The sequence below is a fragment of the Limulus polyphemus genome, unplaced genomic scaffold (genome assembly GCF_000517525.1).
Source record: "Limulus polyphemus unplaced genomic scaffold, Limulus_polyphemus-2.1.2 Scaffold2007, whole genome shotgun sequence".
NCBI classification, from domain to species: Eukaryota; Metazoa; Arthropoda; class Merostomata; order Xiphosura; family Limulidae; genus Limulus; species Limulus polyphemus.
Window position 1 is genome coordinate 52,421 of NW_013667617.1, and position 9,010 is coordinate 61,430.

General features: G+C 34.7%; 1 protein-coding gene and 1 long non-coding RNA gene across 3 annotated transcripts in view; both read right to left on the bottom strand.

The window, feature by feature from the left end:
• LOC111087320 overlaps positions 1 to 4,505 on the bottom strand; it is a 15,932-nt gene extending 11,427 nt beyond the window's left edge. The window contains exons 1-2 of the long non-coding RNA XR_002612027.1: positions 4,495 to 4,505; positions 106 to 108 (exon numbers count right to left, since the gene is read on the bottom strand). This is a non-coding gene — a long non-coding RNA (uncharacterized LOC111087320). The remainder of the gene's footprint in view (positions 1 to 105; positions 109 to 4,494) is intronic.
• The window catches only part of LOC106465637 (serine/threonine-protein kinase EDR1-like), a 51,089-nt gene that overhangs the window by 14,126 nt on the left and 27,953 nt on the right, over positions 1 to 9,010 (bottom strand). The window lies entirely within an intron of this gene.

Here is a 9,010-nt window from a genome sequence, read left to right on the forward strand (position 1 = left end):
GACTGTAGCTTTTTTTCCTCCCAAAAACTTTGTCCTCAAAATAAGGGTCCGTCTTATATTCCAAAAAATACGGTACATATAATAACACACAAAAAGAAACTAAACCAACTGAAAAATTGTGACATGTTTCTGTACACATTTCGAATGCACCGGATCAGTATGTGACTTCGGTGGAAAATATTCAAGCGTATTATACCAATTATACTTAACAAATATATATAATATTTGGTAATTAACCCACTAATTAATTAATCACACCTACAAAAACGGTAGCTTTTACAGTAGGAAAATTCTGGTTTTAACGATTATAACGTTTCAACTCGTACGTACAACAAACAATATTGTGGAAGTCCGTTACTTGGGTTTCTTTTTGAGCGATCATTTGGCACAGCAGTATATCTGCGGACTTACAACGCTAGAATCCGGGTTTCGATACCCGTGGTGGGCAGAGCACAGATAGCCCATTGTGTAGCTTTGTGCTTAACTTCAAACAAACTTAAAGTGATTGAGTAAACCGGTATTATTCACTTATAAAATAAAATATAAAAGAGATGATAAAAATATCTGTAACTATATCAAAATAATTTGTGGGAAAAAACTAATTACAACAATTCTGATTTTAAGAAAAATATTTCAAAACGAAATACGAATTCAGGCTGAAAGGTTAAAAACCTTTGCATAACTAGAGCGACATAAAAAAAAAGCTATAGAGGTAACAGTACAACAGACTCTTACCCTAACTGACAAACAGTTTTTTTTTTAAACTGTCTTAGTAAACTGTGCTGGAATAGTTAAAATGTTGTGGGTTTAGATCTAATAGATAGAAGTGTCACTGCAATTTTAAAGTCATCTCCGTTTCCGATATGTCTTAGAAGACGTATAATGCAAGTGTTGTATGTAATAATAGCACAACCGTAAAATAATAATTTAAACTAACACGAATTATTTTATATTTATTCTATAAACAATTCTACGACTGTTTAGAATTATCCTTAAACATCTTATAAAAAAATATCCAGTTTAATATGTTCTTTACTTCTAGAATCAATATACATTTTCTAACTTTTGCTGTGAAATGTAAAACTTTCAATTATAAGCCCTCACTACACACACACACACAGCTTAATGAGGTTAAATAGCGTAGGAGTCTTGTGTCTTGTGTATTATTACAATAACATATCACTTCGTATTTAATATTTTCTCCCATAATGCGTTGCATTATCAGCTTGATCAAGGAAGGATGTGGAGCTCCTAATTCTGTGCCTTAAGCAGGAAGAGGTTTGGTTGTTGGACGACGAGGGTAAATGAAGCAAAGTTCATCCTGTCAGTACTCCAACACTTCAGCGCAAGCTTCCCTTGATTTACCCATACAATGAAGGAGACTTCGCAATAAATTGACGATACATATCGTCTTGTAAAAAACATAATACAATCCAGACAAGACGAAGAAAAACTTCTTATGGGTTTTAACCATATATATATAACCTTTATGATATTTTATGTATGGTTCCTAGATACTCCTAGTGGAAAAGTTTTACAAAGACGAAACAACTGATGACGTCACGTAGGTTACTAAAGTGACTTGTGCCATTAACATTTTTAATACTATAATTCCAGATTCACAATAAACAGGAAACACGTAACTAATCATGGAATATTGCAGTGACAAGAAACGAGATGATTGTATGTCCGTAAAGGTGTCCGATTTAACCTCAATCTTGTGTAATGCTCTCATGGTCAACCGTCTATCCCATATAATACTCTCAAAGTCAACCCTCAACACCATGCAATACTCTCAAAGTCAACCCTCAACACCATGCAATACTCTCAGGATCAAACCTCAACCTTGTCTAATACTCTCAGGTTCAAACCTCAACCTTGTCTAATACTCTCAGGTTCAAACCTCAACCTTGTCTAATACTCTCAGGTTCAAACCTCAACCATGTGTAATACCGGACCAAACCTTGTGTATAATACTCTCAGGTTCAAACCTCAACCCCGTGTAATACTCTCCCGGACCAAACCTTGTGTATAATACTCTCAGGTTCAAACCTCAACCACGTGTAATACTCTCCGGACCAAACCTTGTGTATAATACTCTCAGGTTCAAGCCTCAATCTCGTGTAATACTCTCCGGACCAAACCTTGTGTATAATACTCTCAGGTTCAAGCCTCAATCTCGTGTAATACTCTCCGGACCAAACCTTGTGTATAATACTCTCAGGTTCAAACCTCAACCACGTGTAATAACATCAGGACCAAACCTCAACCTTGTCTAATACTTTCAGGTTTAAATCTTAACCTCGTGTAATAATATCAGGACTAAACCTCAACCCTGTCTAATACATTCAAATTCAAATCTCAACCATGTGTAATAATCTCACTTTTTTTTTGTTTTTTTTTTTTGTACAAGACCGGTTTTCATGTAAGGAGTAAAATGTAAAAAAGATATTTTATTCATCTGTTTAGCAGACGGCGACAAAAAAAAGAAAGAAAACGTAGACAGTCTGTTAAAGCAACCACCTACTATTTACCCATTCAACTAACCCTGTAATACTTATTATTTTTGTCCAGGTCCTTGCACTCCAAAGTGATTCATGGCAAGGGTGAACAGCTGGGTACATGGTATGTACATATTTTACACGTTCACTGCACGTGGTGAAAGAAATTTGGTGTAGACATAACAACATAGACATACCGATACTACAAACTGGGAGCATATGAATCAGAATTAAAATGGTTATTCAGCGGAGACAAGAACAAAACTGATTTGCATCATTACTGGGAACGATATTCCCTGAATTAAAACTTTGTTTCAGTCTTTTGTCCACGACTTTTGACTGCCTACCGTCCTAGTAAACAAAATTAGCTATTAAAAATTGTCTATAAATTACATAGGAAATTAAACAAGAGTGACGTCACAGCAGCTTACGTTTTGATTAGCTAAGTATGTTTAAATTGAACCACAACAAAATGTAGATATTTTTACAATTTAAAGTAACTTAGTATCGCTAAATGAATGTTAAGTGTATCATTTCCTATATAAATACATTAAGTGTGAATGTTAAGTGCACCATTTCCTATATAAATACATTAAGTATGAATGTTAAGTGCACCATTTCCTATATAAATACATTAAGTGTGAATGTTAAGTGTATCATTTCCTATATAAATACATTAAGTGTGAATGTTAAGTGCACCATTTCCTATATAAATACATTAAGTGTGAATGTTAAGTGTATCATTTCCTATATAAATACATTAAGTGTGAATGTTAAGTGTATCATTTCCTACATAAATACATTAAGTGTGAATGTTAAGTGTATCATTTCCTATATAAATACATTAAGTGTGAATGTTAAGTGTATCATTTCCTATATAAATACATTAAATATGAATGTTAAGTGTATCATTTCCTATATAAATGCATTAAGTATGAATGTTAAGTGTATCATTTCCTATATAAATGCATTAAGTATGAATGTTAAGTGTATCATTTCCTATATAAATACATTAAGTGTGAATGTTAAGTGTATCATTTCCTATATAAATACATTAAGTATGAATGTTAAGTGTATCATTTCCTATATAAATGCATTAAGTATGAATGTTAAGTGTATCATTTCCTATATAAATACAATAAGTATGAATGTTAAGTGTATCATTTCCTACATTAATACATTAAATATGAAACAGAATACAACTTGAACGTTCACACCTTATATTGTTAATATCACTAAATGAGCCCACCGCGTGTACCGAAACCCGATTTTTATTGTAATAAGCCCTCAGACCTACTGTTTGAGTCACTACTGACAGGCTAGAATAAGCCTGATCACAGTATTAGAGAATACATGTATTATAAAAAAGTAAACCCTGAAAGTTTAATCACTCTAGTACTTGGTATAAGAATGGCACGTGAGTCTAATGCACTGCTTCTTAGCCGGACTTGCAAGACGATTCCCGCGCCCGTACTTTGGTCGTTGCGACCCCCCCCCCCCTCCATTTTCTCTACAATGATGGAAAATTCTTTGCGTTTCTAGGCGTAGTTCATAACAAAGGTGCCCCATACACCTTCCAGAGGACTAAAAAAAAAAATGTTGACTCAGCGCAGACAGTGACCCTCCCCCCTGCAAACATGTTAAGAAACATTGGTCTAATACTATTCACGAATGAAACTGAAGCATTTCCATTATAAAAGACTATTCGAATAACTTATTTTAGTTAGTTTAGACTACCGAGAATGTATAGGGATAAAAAAGAGAGAGAGAGAAGAAATACTGAATACTGGGCAACGTCGTAACTAAAACCAAAATAAGAGATAAAAAAAGCCTGAGAAAATGTACATTTTTTTTTTTTTACCGTATCTGGTTTCTAAACCTTTACACTACAAATTATATTACGGCTTGAAGATCGTGTTTTGCTTACAAGTTCTCAATTTATAAAATCATTATAATTTACCAGACTACTTCAAAAAACTGCATATTTCATAACATTATATAAAAGCTAATGTTTGAACTCTACTCCCAAGTCTTGTATTATACATTACCATAATCTCTGCGTGTCTGTAATTAGCCTTGACACATTTTGAAACATCGGAATACACTAACAACAACAACAAAAAAAAAGCGTTTGCATGTGATGATCTTGGATTTTTTAACCTCATTTCTAAACCTGACCCGGCAAGATCAAACATTCTTCAAACAGTGTGACTTTCACTAGCATTTTTTTTTAAATAAGCAGAACTTAGTTTATGTGATAACATTTTAGGCAGCACGCACACCAGCGTTTAGTTTCGTCTTTCTGTAAGCACAGTCACTTTGGGATGATTTAAAAATGTGGTACTTCTAAGAATTTCGCTGATTTAGTAGGAACATCTTCACCTTTACCTCAGGCATTCCAATGAAGGTGCCTTGTATACTATCTCGAACAGCATATTGCACCAAATAAGATAAGCCAGTCTTATTGTTGTCGTTGCTAAGAGACTCGCGTCCAACGACTTTTAAAGACGTGCACCTCTTATTCAACATAAACGTTAATTTTGAATACCACACACTGTTGTTGTCGTAATAGATATATTAAAAACTGGTTTCATAAACAGGATTGTTATACATCTTAAAATCAAATGATTACTGAACAAAGTGCTGCCTGGACGTCAAATGGGACGTCAAATGATTATCTGAATAATGTGCCGCCTGGATGTTACGTTAGCAAAAAATACGCTAGCGTCAAATTACTCAAGCTCAAGAGAGGAGATTCCTAAACATTCCCAACACACGACTGACCCATCTGGATAGCCAGAGGAGGAGACTATTGTTCTCCTTAGACCCATCTCTATAGCCAGAATAGGATACTACCGTTCTCCATAGATCCATCTGAATAGCCAGAGGAGGAGACAACCGTTCTCCGTAGACCCATCTCAATAGCCAGAGGAGGAGACACCCGTTCTCCGTAGACCCATCTCAATAGCCAGAGGAGGAGACTACCGTTCCCTGTAGACCCATCTGAGTAGCCAGAGAAGGAAACTACAGTTCTCCGTAGACCCATCTGAGTAGCCAGATGTGGAGACTACAGTTCTCCGTAGACCTATCTGTGTAGCCAGATGAGGAGACTACCGTTTTCCCAGACCTATCTGTGTAGCCAGAGGAGGAGACTACCGTTATCTGTAGACCCATCTGAGTAGCCAGAGAAGGAGACTACAGTTCTCCGTAGACCCATCTGAGTAGCCAGAGAAGGAGACTACAGTTCTCCATAGACCCATCTGTGTAGCCAGATGAGGAGAATACAGTTCTCCGTAGACCTATCTGTGTTGTCAGATGAGGAGACCACCGTTTTCCCAGACCTATCTGTGTAGCCAGATGAGGAGACTACCGTTTTCCAGACCTATCTGTGTAGCCAGAGGAGGAGACTACAGTTCTCTGTAAAGTCTAGTAGTGTTCTAATATTTTGTGTTTTTGTTTGTTGAAAAACCTTTTAGAATCAGTATCTTTTAAACAATATAATTACGTTTTACTATGCCTTGTCACGCGGATCATCCCATTGCTTCTTGCAAATCTTAATTTGGAAACTACTGTAACAGACACAGATCTTTGTGACAATCGATATACATGTTTATATGGCCGAGAAACAGTATTTTTTACTGTGAATTCCTTTTGAACTTAGGTGTTTACGTTTGTTTAAAAACTTTATGAAATAAGACCATGGTACAATGGTACACGAGCACACACCTATCTTTATTTACATTAAAATACATTAATGTTTGTTTTGTTTACAAAACAATGTTACGTCACTGTGCGAAAATCAATATTTCGTAACCCAACGTTTCCCAAACTTTTGTTATTCACACCCTCTTAAATAAATATATTTCTTGCGCCCCCTCTTTTTTTGAAATGAGTGAGTTAAGTGACGAGATATAATACACATTAAAATACTGTATGTGTTATAGTAATTTCTTATTACTTTGATTAATAAAAACATATTAAAACGCTTAATTTTGCATATTGCACTAGTGACTTTATTCTACACAAATCGCTCTCCCAACATAAAAAAACATTTGCACCCCCTGGGGGACGTACCCCACACTTTTGAAAACGCTGTCGTAAGTCACTCTCTAATTCGTTAAGTTGCTTAAGAACGTACTGTTTGAAAATTAACAGCCAAAAATTGAGAAAAACCCGTACTTGACATAGTACTTACTTTCAATTCCAGGCAGATGTACACGATATCAAACTATTTTCACATGTATTCTGCTTTTAAAATCGCCCAATTTATTCTTGTATGTAAAATATATATACAATAGCGCATGCTATAGAATAATACAAACGCTATATAGTACGTATTTCCATATTTCAGTCCGGATTACATTTAGAAAAATTCGTACCAAGTCATTCTCGTTTTCTAGTACTAATACAAAATAACGTATATAATGAGGGGAAATCATTTTCCCATTATTTATTTATTTCACATTGGTTTCTATATACATGTTTATCATCGTGACTGAGTAACAATTTTTCAAAGAAACACTTAAGTCACTTTCTTATATATCTATATGACAGATGACTATATATATAATATATGTCCGTATGAAAGATGACTACATATATAATATATGTCTATATGAAAGATGACTACATATATAATAATGTCTATATGAAAGATGACTACATATATATATGTCTATATGAAAGATGATTACATATATAATATATGTCTATATAAAAGATGATTACATATATGTCTATATGAAAGATAATTACATATATAATATATGTCTATATGAAAGATTATTACATATATAATATATGTCTATATGAAAGATTATTACATATATAATATATGTCTATATGCAATTTGATGAAACCAATCATCCACGGAAGAAACAACATTACCAGGTACACGTACACAGTCATGGAACATTACCAGGTATACGTACACAGTCATGTAACATTACCAGGTACACTATATGCATTTGATGAAACCAATCATCCACGGAAGAAACAACATTACCAGGTACACGTACACAGTCATGGAACATTACCAGGTATACGTACACAGTCATGTAACATTACCAGGTATACGTACACAGTCATGGAACATTACCAGGTAAACGTACACAGTCATGGAACATTACCAGGTACACGTACACAGTCATGGAACATTACCAGGTACACGTACACAGTCATGGAACATTACCAGGTACACGTACACAGTCATGTAACATTACCAGGTACACGTACACAGTAATTGAAGCAATAAAACAACCGATTACAGATACATAATGAAAACATTAAAATAACCAATTACAGATACATATTCATCTATAGAAAAACAGTACACTAAAAAAACATGAAATACAGCATATGGTATTTGTGGATCAGTCGAAAAGTGTATCCTAATATTTGAAATGTGAAGGCGCAGACCGTGTATCAACAGTCGAAAAGTGTATCCTAATATTTGAAATGTGAAGGCGCAGACCGTGTATCTACAGTCGAAAAGTGTATCCTAATATTTGAAATGTGAAGGCGTGGACCATGTATCAACAGTCGAAAAGTGTATCCTAATATTTGAAATGTGAAGGCGTGGACCATGTATCAACAGTCGAAAAGTGTATCCTAATATTTGAAATGTGAAGGCGTAGACCGTGTATCAACAGTCGAAAAGTGTATCCTAATATTTGAAATGTGAAGGCGTAGACCGTGTATCAACAGTCGAAAAGTGTATCCTAATATTTGAAATGTGAAGGCGTAGACCGTGTATCAACAGTCGAAAAGTGTATCCTAATATTTGAAATGTGAAGGCGTAGACCATGTATCAACAAATCGATTTCTAAGAGTTTGTTTGTTTTTTGTTACCCCCCACTTAAAAAAAGTACATTATTAGGTTATGAAAAATAAAATACAAGCTTCCTTAAATCTAGATATTCTGGTTGTCTTCATTACACCTAAACACGTCATATTTGATTAACGTGCGTGCAAGTATTTACTGACTGAGGTTTGCATTCTTTTCTCATCAATATTTAGGTTTAGACAGAGTTTCTCAGTGAGTCATCAACTAGCAATCTTAGCATCAAAATGAACGAGTTTCTACTTCGTTGTTACAGAACTACCGTTAAACTCAAGACATTAGGATATATATGTCAACTCTGCACGATGTACTTGTACACAATAAACTCGTGTTTTGTGTTTAATAATAAGGCTGACCACACCAAAACCTGCTTGCTTCAACAAACTTCTGATCACACGCGAGATCGAACAAAAAAATAAATAAAAGTACAACTATTCAATTAGCATATACATAAATATATGGTTTAAAGTAAGTTAAGTATAAACGTGTTCGAGTTATATGTCAAACGGCTTCACGTAGTCTATACTTGTATTTATGACACCATCACTTGAGATAAACCATGCAAGTTTTTTTAAACTCCCCTCCCGCAATTTTTTGACGAAACGGCTTAAAATTTTGCATGTAAGCTACTGACACCCCCCCCCCCAAACCACACACACACATGGAA